Source organism: Amblyomma mixtum, chromosome 7 (genome assembly GCF_055824585.1).
Source record: "Amblyomma mixtum isolate Tamu chromosome 7, ASM5582458v1, whole genome shotgun sequence".
In the NCBI taxonomy this organism is placed as follows: domain Eukaryota; kingdom Metazoa; phylum Arthropoda; class Arachnida; order Ixodida; family Ixodidae; genus Amblyomma; species Amblyomma mixtum.
Window position 1 is genome coordinate 145012888 of NC_143018.1, and position 13064 is coordinate 145025951.

Below are 13064 nucleotides of genomic sequence, written 5' to 3' on the forward strand. Positions count from 1 at the left end.
TTGCCTCATTTATGCACCTGTCACATGTGAAGGAGATCAGATTAACATTAACCAAAACCTGCAGGCTTTTGCTCTTTGGTGTGAGAAATGGGAAATGAAAATCAACTTCAATAAGACCACATTTACCCATATAACTAACAAACGAAATATAATTTCTTTTCAGTACAGTATTGCAGGTCACGATTTGGTTAATGTTAGTACATTCAAGTATCTGGGGGTGTCAGTTTCTCACAACCTAAGTTGGCACAATCATGTCAAAAATGTTTGTGCGGTGGCACATAGAAAACTGTGTTTTCTAAGAGGAAAGTTGGGGAGAGCAACGAAAGATGTCAAACTTTTAGCATACAAATCTCTCATCCGGCCTTCCCTAGAATATGCATCTGTAGTATGGTCTCCTCGGCAGAAGATTCTTTCAACGGAAATAGAAAAGATTCAAAGACGTGCAGCGAGATTTATTTGTTCAAAATACAGGAAAACAGATTCGGTAACGGAGATGTTAAACTCATGTAGTCTAGAAACATTAGAAAAAAGACGTAAAAGGCAGAGATTAAAAATACTTTACCAAATCATTCACGGAGAAATTAACATCAATAAAGAAAAATATCTGCAGCCTCCAGGTAGACTAAGCTCCCGCCTTAACCACCACAAAGCAATTCAGCCATACTTGACACGAACTAACGTCTTTCGCTGCTCATTCTTTCCGGATGCTATTGAGCACTGGAATAAACTGCCCGCTCACGTTGCTGAGTCTACAGGTGTAGCGGCATTCTTGAATGCACTTGGGGATTCCGTCTAGGCATGGGATTCCTGCAAACGTGCGCGTAACTGATTGTCAAATATTTCTTTTTGTATAGCAGGTGGCTCTACAGTGATGTGAGTTGTGTTGCGTTTCTATGCTCTCTTGTATTGTATGCTCGAAGAAGCTTGTTCATTCATGGTTATATATGCATTTTTTTCTCTTCATTTTCCCTCCCTGTAATGACCCTCAAATGAGGGTTGACAGTATTCATAAATAAATAAATAAAATAAGAGTTGAGAAAGACGCGTACTCCCGCAGCAATCCACAAATGGCATCTCCGCTCGCAACGTGTTCCCAGAATTTCTCTTACAAACTAGTTCGTGCGCGTTGCTTATGTACTTCGGGAAGAATGCTATGTGTTCCGTCATGCCGTTCGGATACCGACAGGGGGAAAACAACTTCTTGCAGGTGTTGAAGCAGCGATACTCTTTCAATGTCAAATTGCACGCTGCGGTTACACCATTCGCTGTCGACGCGATGTAATTTTTCACACTTTAAGATTTTTTTGCATTCTTTTCTTAATGCATTCTGCGTGTTGTCCCAAACACAGACATGTTTAGCTTAACTTTTTGTAGGTGGCGCATCCCTTTGCTCTCTCCTTCGCAGTTCCTTCCGCTGATGTCAGCCAGGTTGATGTCAGTTTCACCAATTTTTATAAATTATCTATCACCACATTTAATTGTAAATTTCTTGCTTAATCTAATGCCAGAACAGAAACGCAAATGCCTCAAGATATCCACTGTGTAAACGGGAGTGAAATGAAATTTTTGTGAAATAGGTTAGAAACGAAAAGCACGGAAAAGTGCAGCAAAACAGACAAGAACAAGTGACAGAAATTGATGTAAAGTACGAAACAACTATGCGGCATGGAAGAAAACTTGATGAAATAGACAAATATTATACAAAAGCAACAAAAAATACTTATGGCGTATATGAGGATAACTGCGCATTAACATAACCCATTCTCAAGCAGCTGAAAACAAAGTTATATAGATCATGAGTATGGAAATGGCGTGCTAAGCGTTGTCAGGGACGTAATTTAGTAATGTTCCCGATAGGCTTCAAGATTGTGCTGTAGGGCTATGATGTGGGGAAGATCGTTATTAGCATCTGTTTTGATCATTATTGCCTATAGGAGTGATCGTGTATATTTTCCAATTGGTTTTCCGGTTGTAAAGGGAGCCTGCGGCCTTCGAAGACATTAATCAGGGGGCACCTCGTCCTGATGGACAGTATTAAAACTTTCTTGTTTGCTTTCCTTTACCTTATTATTCATTTCCTTCTCGGTGCATTGTTCTGTTTTTTGCAGAAATTAAAGAATACTGGAATTATGCAAAACTTTTGTGTCTTATAGTACCCCGATTTCTATGTCTGTAGCTTTTATTTAACCCATTTTTGCTATAGCGCTAAATACGTTGTAGCATCTACAGTAAAATAATTAAACCCATAAATCATCGCGGTGCACGCATAGCCAACGACCGGCTCTTCACAGGCGTGCTCCTGCTACTTGACATTAAAGCTGCAGCGACGACGGGCCTGAAGCTTATTCTTAATTTACGGAGACAAACGGAAACAAGGTGGAAATAATAAAAAATAACACGGTTAACGCGAGCGAAATAAAACATTAACAGCCCGTAAGTTGAAAAGTTTAAGAAATATAAATGAAACATGGCGAAGCAGTTGACCTCGCTTGTGGTGTCGCAATAGGTGCATTTATTTCATTTTATCAATGCTGAATGCACTACAGAATGGGTGCCCGTGGTAATTTGTCCGCACTTAAAAAAAAAAGAAACCTTCCTGAAAGGATGAGCGTTCCGAAAACTTGCAAGAAATGAAAAGAACGTGCACAGAAAAACGGAATAGTGCGTCCGCAAACATCACTGTTACCACATCTTAGTAATAAAATTACCAATCAGTGTGTATTTTGTAAGCGCTGAGCTTCAAAATCTGCTCGAAAAGACCAGGACTGAACGACAAAAATGCCATATGCGGAACGCAAACATGAAGTTTTTATCCGAAATTTGCACTGCATCTTTTTACATGCGGCAACCAGCTGTTTAAATTTCCCGGTTACCTTTTAGCAGAGTATGAAGTGGATGGGAGCAGCTGCAGCGGAGCAGAAGCGGTCCGCTGTCAACCAGGTTAAGCAGGGTGTGCCTATGATCGATGGCAATGGCGCTATGGGAATGCATCTTCTTTAGAATGGCCTCCGGGGAATGAAAGACCCATCCTGGACTGTGAACGAGAGTGCGTCTATGTAGGAGTAAAAAGAGAGTAAGCTGCCTTCTACCGCACTCGCTTTTATGAAGGAGAGAGTGCGTTCTTGCTCCCTTCTTACTCCTCTCTGATTAGAGTGACCACAGGATAATCGGGTAGGTAGCGAGTTCAAAGAGCATGCGGCCAGCAGCCACTTGCGATCAGGCAGCTGCTCGTCAAAACCGCTGTACACACTTGGAAGGGCGACCTGTGGGTCGCCTTCTCGTTCGGTTCTCGTTTGAAACGACAACTCCCTTGAATGACGTTGCTCGCGCACTTTTGACAGTTTCGTCGCCTTTGGTTGCGTCACCTGCTCTCACGCTCAGTCCTCCAAAATGCGCTGGCCCCTCGCTATTTCCAGTGTACTACGGCAAACTAAGCGAAAGAAAGGACGGAACCGTGAACATTGTGCAACGTGTGCACCGTGGCCGTAGAAGCGTCATGATGACGTAACTACTCTGGGCCTGACAGCCAGCCTAATTGCCGGGTACCGGCGTAAGAAAAATGCACTAGTGTTGCTTGTTCCCGTTCATACACAGCCCTGGGGTAGGGGAATGTGAAAAACGAATCATTTTTTAGTATCGTTGGCCAATACCACAAAAAGTGCTAAAACTCTTAAAGTGTAAAAAAAAATACATCGCGTCGACAGCGAATGGTGTAATCGCAGCGCGCAATTTGACAACGGAAAGAGTATCGCTGCTTCAACACCTGCAGCAAGTAGTTTTCTCCCTGTAGGTATCTGAACGGTATGCCGGCACACATGGCGTTTTTCCCGGCTGCGATGCACTCAAGCAAAGCACGCGTAGTGGTATGTGAAAGTTATTCTAGGAAAACTTTGCGCGCGGAGATGCCACCTGTGGGTTGCTAGTGGTAGGCGCGTCTTTCTCAACTTTTCCGCATCTATGAGAGTGAGCTAATAATGACCCAGGGCTCTACTTTTCTATGTTACGGAGGCTCCCTTAGAGACAGAAGGAAACAAGACAAGATACTTTAAAGTTTGTGAAATTTAGGAACTTTAAACACATGTTTCACAGCTATACTTGAAATACTTCCGCAGAGCCAGAGAAGATTACAAGATGACGTTGAAAAAAAATGTGCATTTTAGAAAAAGTACTTCGGTCATGCGGCTACTCCAAATATGCTGGAATTTGAGGGCTGCATATATTTTCGGCTTACTATGCCCAACGTAAATAGACCACCGGACAGGGTTATTTGGTGAGAAAATGGGAATTTAGGGAGATATGCGAGAGGCATTCGCCCTGATGCGGGCTTAGACTGCCTGATATCATGATCGTGATGAAACAGAAAGTCATACATCTGCTGCTAAATAAGGAATTTGTCCAGAAACTCTGTGACACATGACAATGCTATTTTAAGGACCTTAACGACATTTATGCACAAGGCATTGCAAAATCAGCTCAGGAGCGAGTTATGCTAACTTGACCATAGAAGTGGTAGCGCTCAACAGGGCCACAGATGCGCCTGAGCAGACACCACAAGCGCTATTCATCAAAATGGTTCGAAAGCAGCGTTGTTGAAAGTAAAGGCCCGCTTGGCCTACATGACAGTTTCTTTCTCTCGGTAACGAGGCCACTCTTACCTATAAAGAAATCTAGTTGGGAGGCTTAGCGGCTTTGGCATTCGTGTAGTAAGTACTAGTAGGTGGCTAAATAGACACTGTAAATGGAAAAAAAAGATTTTTGCTGGGCCCGGCATCGGTCATCGCTACGGGAAGCACCTGAGCTGGGACAGTGAAAATAAAGGACAGCAGGCAGTGCGTAGTACTGAAATTAAAGAGGTTAGGAGACAGTTGGAAAGTATAGGAGAAGAGGAACACTGCGCAATACATCTATCTACATATTAACATAGTGGCATATATATACAGGTCGCACGCGCGTGATGATTTTGCTAACGTAGCATGCAAGCAAACGCGCACGACACAATGCACAGTACTTCGAGGGTGGACCTGAAGTTTCGGGATCGAACCTCCGGTAAGTGCAAAAACTCCCATGTGCTCAAGATATCAGTGGACATTTCAAGAGCCCCGGGTGGCTTAAACGAATGCCAAGACCTCCACTGCATCGTACCTCAGAGCCCATCTATCGCTTGGGGACGTTGAAGCCCACATACATTCACAAAATTGGTTTTATCTATATTTATTGTCACTTTAACTAAGCTGTTTGTTTTCTTCTTGACGTGTTTGTAGACGGCGTCCTGACACTTGCGCTTGTGGACAATGGGGCCACCGTTTCTGTAATTAACGAAAACTGCTGCCGTTCGCTTCAAAAAGTTACCACCCCATCTTCTGGACTCTCCCTCCGTACAGCTAGCGCCGAGCCCGTTCACTTTTGACATTGAAGCCCACATACATTCACAAAATTGGTTTTATCTATATTGATTGTCACTTTAACTAAGCTGTTTGTTTTCTTCTTGACGTGTTTGTAGACGGCGTCCTGACACTTGCGCTTGTGGACAATGGGGCCACCGTTTCTGTAATTAACGAAAACTGCTGCCGTTCGCTTCAAAAAGTTACCACCCCATCTTCAGGACTCTCCCTCCGTAAAGCTAGCACTGAGCCCGTTCACTTGGGGACGTTGAAGCCCACATACATTCAAAAAATTGGTTTTATCTATATTTATTGTCACTTTAACTAAGCTGTTTGTTTTCTTCTTGACGTGTTTGTAGACGGCGTCCTGACACTTGCGCTTGTGGACAATGGGGCCACCGTTTCTGTAATTAACGAAAACTGCTGCCGTTCGCTTCAAAAAGTTACCACCCCATCTTCTGGACTCTCCCTCCGTACAGCTAGCGCCGAGCCCGTTCACTTGGGGACGTTGAAGCCCACATACATTCACAAAATTGGTTTTATCTATATTTATTGTCACTTTAACTAAGCTGTTTGTTTTCTTCTTGACGTGTTTGTAGACGGCGTCCTGACACTTGCGCTTGTGGACAATGGGGCCACCGTTTCTGTAATTAACGAAAACTGCTGCCGTTCGCTTCAAAAAGTTACCACCCCATCTTCTGGACTCTCCCTCCGTACAGCTAGCGCCGAGCCCGTTCACTTGGGGACGTTGAAGCCCACATACATTCACAAAATTGGTTTTATCTATATTTATTGTCACTTTAACTAAGCTGTTTGTTTTCTTCTTGACGTGTTTGTAGACGGCGTCCTGACACTTGCGCTTGTGGACAATGGGGCCACCGTTTCTGTAATTAACGAAAACTGCTGCCGTTCGCTTCAAAAAGTTACCACCCCATCTTCTGGACTCTCCCTCCGTACAGCTAGCGCCGAGCCCGTTCACTTGGGGACGTTGAAGCCCACATACATTCACAAAATTGGTTTTATCTATATTTATTGTCACTTTAACTAAGCTGTTTGTTTTCTTCTTGACGTGTTTGTAGATGGCGTCCTGACACTTGCGCTTGTGGACAATGGGGCCACCGTTTCTGTAATTAACGAAAACTGCTGCCGTTCGCTTCAAAAAGTTACCACCCCATCTTCTGGACTCTCCCTCCGTACAGCTAGCGCCGAGCCCGTTCACTTGGGGACGTTGAAGCCCACATACATTCACAAAATTGGTTTTATCTATATTTATTGTCACTTTAACTAAGCTGTTTGTTTTCTTCTTGACGTGTTTGTAGACGGCGTCCTGACACTTGCGCTTGTGGACAATGGGGCCACCGTTTCTGTAATTAACGAAAACTGCTGCCGTTCGCTTCAAAAAGTTACCACCCCATCTTCTGGACTCTCCCTCCGTACAGCTAGCGCCGAGCCCGTTCACTTGGGGACGTTGAAGCCCACATACATTCACAAAATTGGTTTTATCTATATTTATTGTCACTTTAACTAAGCTGTTTGTTTTCTTCTTGACGTGTTTGTAGACGGCGTCCTGACACTTGCGCTTGTGGACAATGGGGCCACCGTTTCTGTAATTAACGAAAACTGCTGCCGTTCGCTTCAAAAAGTTACCACCCCATCTTCTGGACTCTCCCTCCGTACAGCTAGCGCCGAGCCCGTTCACTTGGGGACGTTGAAGCCCACATACATTCACAAAATTGGTTTTATCTATATTTATTGTCACTTTAACTAAGCTGTTTGTTTTCTTCTTGACGTGTTTGTAGACGGCGTCCTGACACTTGCGCTTGTGGACAATGGGGCCACCGTTTCTGTAATTAACGAAAACTGCTGCCGTTCGCTTCAAAAAGTTACCACCCCATCTTCTGGACTCTCCCTCCGTACAGCTAGCGCCGAGCCCGTTCACTTGGGGACGTTGAAGCCCACATACATTCACAAAATTGGTTTTATCTATATTTATTGTCACTTTAACTAAGCTGTTTGTTTTCTTCTTGACGTGTTTGTAGACGGCGTCCTGACACTTGCGCTTGTGGACAATGGGGCCACCGTTTCTGTAATTAACGAAAACTGCTGCCGTTCGCTTCAAAAAGTTACCACCCCATCTTCTGGACTCTCCCTCCGTACAGCTAGCGCCGAGCCCGTTCACTTGGGGACGTTGAAGCCCACATACATTCACAAAATTGGTTTTATCTATATTTATTGTCACTTTAACTAAGCTGTTTGTTTTCTTCTTGACGTGTTTGTAGACGGCGTCCTGACACTTGCGCTTGTGGACAATGGGGCCACCGTTTCTGTAATTAACGAAAACTGCTGCCGTTCGCTTCAAAACGTTACCACCCCATCTTCTGGACTCTCCCTCCGTACAGCTAGCGCCGAGCCCGTTCACTTGGGGACGTTGAAGCCCACATACATTCACAAAATTGGTTTTATCTATATTTATTGTCACTTTAACTAAGCTGTTTGTTTTCTTCTTGACGTGTTTGTAGACGGCGTCCTGACACTTGTGCTTGTGGACAATGGGGCCACCGTTTCTGTAATTAACGAAAACTGCTGCCGTTCGCTTCAAAAAGTTACCACCCCATCTTCTGGACTCTCCCTCCGTACAGCTAGCGCCGAGCCCGTTCACTTGGGGACGTTGAAGCCCACATACATTCACAAAATTGGTTTTATCTATATTTATTGTCACTTTAACTAAGCTGTTTGTTTTCTTCTTGACGTGTTTGTAGACGGCGTCCTGACACTTGCGCTTGTGGACAATGGGGCCACCGTTTCTGTAATTAACGAAAACTGCTGCCGTTCGCTTCAAAAAGTTACCACCCCATCTTCTGGACTCTCCCTCCGTACAGCTAGCGCCGAGCCCGTTCACTTGGGGACGTTGAAGCCCACATACATTCACAAAATTGGTTTTATCTATAGTTATTGTCACTTTAACTAAGCTGTTTGTTTTCTTCTTGACGTGTTTGTAGACGGCGTCCTGACACTTGCGCTTGTGGACAATGGGGCCACCGTTTCTGTAATTAACGAAAACTGCTGCCGTTCGCTTCAAAAAGTTACCACCCCATCTTCTGGACTCTCCCTCCGTACAGCTAGCGCCGAGCCCGTTCACTTGGGGACGTTGAAGCCCACATACATTCACAAAATTGGTTTTATCTATATTTATTGTCACTTTAACTAAGCTGTTTGTTTTCTTCTTGACGTGTTTGTAGACGGCGTCCTGACACTTGCGCTTGTGGACAATGGGGCCACCGTTTCTGTAATTAACGAAAACTGCTGCCGTTCGCTTCAAAAAGTTACCACCCCATCTTCTGGACTCTCCCTCCGTACAGCTAGCGCCGAGCCCGTTCACTTGGGGACGTTGAAGCCCACATACATTCACAAAATTGGTTTTATCTATATTTATTGTCACTTTAACTAAGCTGTTTGTTTTCTTCTTGACGTGTTTGTAGACGGCGTCCTGACACTTGCGCTTGTGGACAATGGGGCCACCGTTTCTGTAATTAACGAAAACTGCTGCCGTTCGCTTCAAAAAGTTACCACCCCATCTTCTGGACTCTCCCTCCGTACAGCTAGCGCCGAGCCCGTTCACTTGGGGACGTTGAAGCCCACATACATTCACAAAATTGGTTTTATCTATATTTATTGTCACTTTAACTAAGCTGTTTGTTTTCTTCTTGACGTGTTTGTAGACGGCGTCCTGACACTTGCGCTTGTGGACAATGGGGCCACCGTTTCTGTAATTAACGAAAACATCTGCCGTTCGCTTCAAAAAGTTACCACCCCATCTTCTGGACTCTCCCTCCGTACAGCTAGCGCCGAGCCCGTTCACTTGGGGACGTTGAAGCCCACATACATTCACAAAATTGGTTTTATCTATATTTATTGTCACTTTAACTAAGCTGTTTGTTTTCTTCTTGACGTGTTTGTAGACGGCGTCCTGACACTTGCGCTTGTGGACAATGGGGCCACCGTTTCTGTAATTAACGAAAACTGCTGCCGTTCGCTTCAAAAAGTTACCACCCCATCTTCTGGACTCTCCCTCCGTACAGCTAGCGCCGAGCCCGTTCACTTGGGGACGTTGAAGCCCACATACATTCACAAAATTGGTTTTATCTATATTTATTGTCACTTTAACTAAGCTGTTTGTTTTCTTCTTGACGTGTTTGTAGATGGCGTCCTGACACTTGCGCTTGTGGACAATGGGGCCACCGTTTCTGTAATTAACGAAAACTGCTGCCGTTCGCTTCAAAAAGTTACCACCCCATCTTCTGGACTCTCCCTCCGTACAGCTAGCGCCGAGCCCGTTCACTTGGGGACGTTGAAGCCCACATACATTCACAAAATTGGTTTTATCTATATTTATTGTCACTTTAACTAAGCTGTTTGTTTTCTTCTTGACGTGTTTGTAGACGGCGTCCTGACACTTGCGCTTGTGGACAATGGGGCCACCGTTTCTGTAATTAACGAAAACTGCTGCCGTTCGCTTCAAAAAGTTACCACCCCATCTTCTGGACTCTCCCTCCGTACAGCTAGCGCCGAGCCCGTTCACTTGGGGACGTTGAAGCCCACATACATTCACAAAATTGGTTTTATCTATATTTATTGTCACTTTAACTAAGCTGTTTGTTTTCTTCTTGACGTGTTTGTAGACGGCGTCCTGACACTTGCGCTTGTGGACAATGGGGCCACCGTTTCTGTAATTAACGAAAACTGCTGCCGTTCGCTTCAAAAAGTTACCACCCCATCTTCTGGACTCTCCCTCCGTACAGCTAGCGCCGAGCCCGTTCACTTGGGGACGTTGAAGCCCACATACATTCACAAAATTGGTTTTATCTATATTTATTGTCACTTTAACTAAGCTGTTTGTTTTCTTCTTGACGTGTTTGTAGACGGCGTCCTGACACTTGCGCTTGTGGACAATGGGGCCACCGTTTCTGTAATTAACGAAAACTGCTGCCGTTCGCTTCAAAAAGTTACCACCCCATCTTCTGTACTCTCCCTCCGTACAGCTAGCGCCGAGCCCGTTCACTTGGGGACGTTGAAGCCCACATACATTCACAAAATTGGTTTTATCTATATTTATTGTCACTTTAACTAAGCTGTTTGTTTTCTTCTTGACGTGTTTGTAGACGGCGTCCTGACACTTGCGCTTGTGGACAATGGGGCCACCGTTTCTGTAATTAACGAAAACTGCTGCCGTTCGCTTCAAAAAGTTACCACCCCATCTTCTGGACTCTCCCTCCGTACAGCTAGCGCCGAGCCCGTTCACTTGGGGACGTTGAAGCCCACATACATTCACAAAATTGGTTTTATCTATATTTATTGTCACTTTAACTAAGCTGTTTGTTTTCTTCTTGACGTGTTTGTAGACGGCGTCCTGACACTTGCGCTTGTGGACAATGGGGCCACCGTTTCTGTAATTAACGAAAACTGCTGCCGTTCGCTTCAAAACGTTACCACCCCATCTTCTGGACTCTCCCTCCGTACAGCTAGCGCCGAGCCCGTTCACTTGGGGACGTTGAAGCCCACATACATTCACAAAATTGGTTTTATCTATATTTATTGTCACTTTAACTAAGCTGTTTGTTTTCTTCTTGACGTGTTTGTAGACGGCGTCCTGACACTTGTGCTTGTGGACAATGGGGCCACCGTTTCTGTAATTAACGAAAACTGCTGCCGTTCGCTTCAAAAAGTTACCACCCCATCTTCTGGACTCTCCCTCCGTACAGCTAGCGCCGAGCCCGTTCACTTGGGGACGTTGAAGCCCACATACATTCACAAAATTGGTTTTATCTATATTTATTGTCACTTTAACTAAGCTGTTTGTTTTCTTCTTGACGTGTTTGTAGACGGCGTCCTGACACTTGCGCTTGTGGACAATGGGGCCACCGTTTCTGTAATTAACGAAAACTGCTGCCGTTCGCTTCAAAAAGTTACCACCCCATCTTCTGGACTCTCCCTCCGTACAGCTAGCGCCGAGCCCGTTCACTTGGGGACGTTGAAGCCCACATACATTCACAAAATTGGTTTTATCTATAGTTATTGTCACTTTAACTAAGCTGTTTGTTTTCTTCTTGACGTGTTTGTAGACGGCGTCCTGACACTTGCGCTTGTGGACAATGGGGCCACCGTTTCTGTAATTAACGAAAACTGCTGCCGTTCGCTTCAAAAAGTTACCACCCCATCTTCTGGACTCTCCCTCCGTACAGCTAGCGCCGAGCCCGTTCACTTGGGGACGTTGAAGCCCACATACATTCACAAAATTGGTTTTATCTATATTTATTGTCACTTTAACTAAGCTGTTTGTTTTCTTCTTGACGTGTTTGTAGACGGCGTCCTGACACTTGCGCTTGTGGACAATGGGGCCACCGTTTCTGTAATTAACGAAAACTGCTGCCGTTCGCTTCAAAAAGTTACCACCCCATCTTCTGGACTCTCCCTCCGTACAGCTAGCGCCGAGCCCGTTCACTTGGGGACGTTGAAGCCCACATACATTCACAAAATTGGTTTTATCTATATTTATTGTCACTTTAACTAAGCTGTTTGTTTTCTTCTTGACGTGTTTGTAGACGGCGTCCTGACACTTGCGCTTGTGGACAATGGGGCCACCGTTTCTGTAATTAACGAAAACATCTGCCGTTCGCTTCAAAAAGTTACCACCCCATCTTCTGGACTCTCCCTCCGTACAGCTAGCGCCGAGCCCGTTCACTTGGGGACGTTGAAGCCCACATACATTCACAAAATTGGTTTTATCTATATTTATTGTCACTTTAACTAAGCTGTTTGTTTTCTTCTTGACGTGTTTGTAGACGGCGTCCTGACACTTGCGCTTGTGGACAATGGGGCCACCGTTTCTGTAATTAACGAAAACTGCTGCCGTTCGCTTCAAAAAGTTACCACCCCATCTTCTGGACTCTCCCTCCGTACAGCTAGCGCCGAGCCCGTTCACTTGGGGACGTTGAAGCCCACATGCATTCACAAAATTGGTTTTATCTATATTTATTGTCACTTTAACTAAGCTGTTTGTTTTCTTCTTGACGTGTTGTAGACGGCGTCCTGACACTTGCGCTTGTGGACAATGGGGCCACCGTTTCTGTAATTAACGAAAACTGCTGCCGTTCGCTTCAAAAAGTTACCACCCCATCTTCTGGACTCTCCCTCCGTACAGCTAGCGCCGAGCCCGTTCACCCTTCTGCCGCTTGCACAGCACGCGTCGTCATCGCCGATGTTTTGAATGTTGTCGAATTTTTAGTCTTCCGTGCAAGCTCCCATGACGTTATCCTTGGCTGGGATTTTCTATGCCGCCACAGGGCCGTCAATGACTGCGCCCGTGCGCATGTCGTCTTTTCTCCGCTTTGTGATGCACCCTTCGACGAACCTCCGATTCGCTGTGATGCTAAGCTTGTTGTTGCCGAGGACACTGGTGCTGTGAGAGTGCTGTGCTCATCCCTGTGCGCGCAGCCTCTCTTTCTGACGCCACCGTTCTCTTCAAGCCTTCCCCCGTTCCTGCCTCTCGCCGACGTCTCTCTCTTCCCTTCGCCGTCATCGACATTCACCACGGTGCTGCCGCAATACTCCTCTCTAACTCCTCATTCTCTGCGTTCTCCCTGCTCCGTGGCGAGTGCCTTGGTCATTTCGAAACCGCTGACTTGA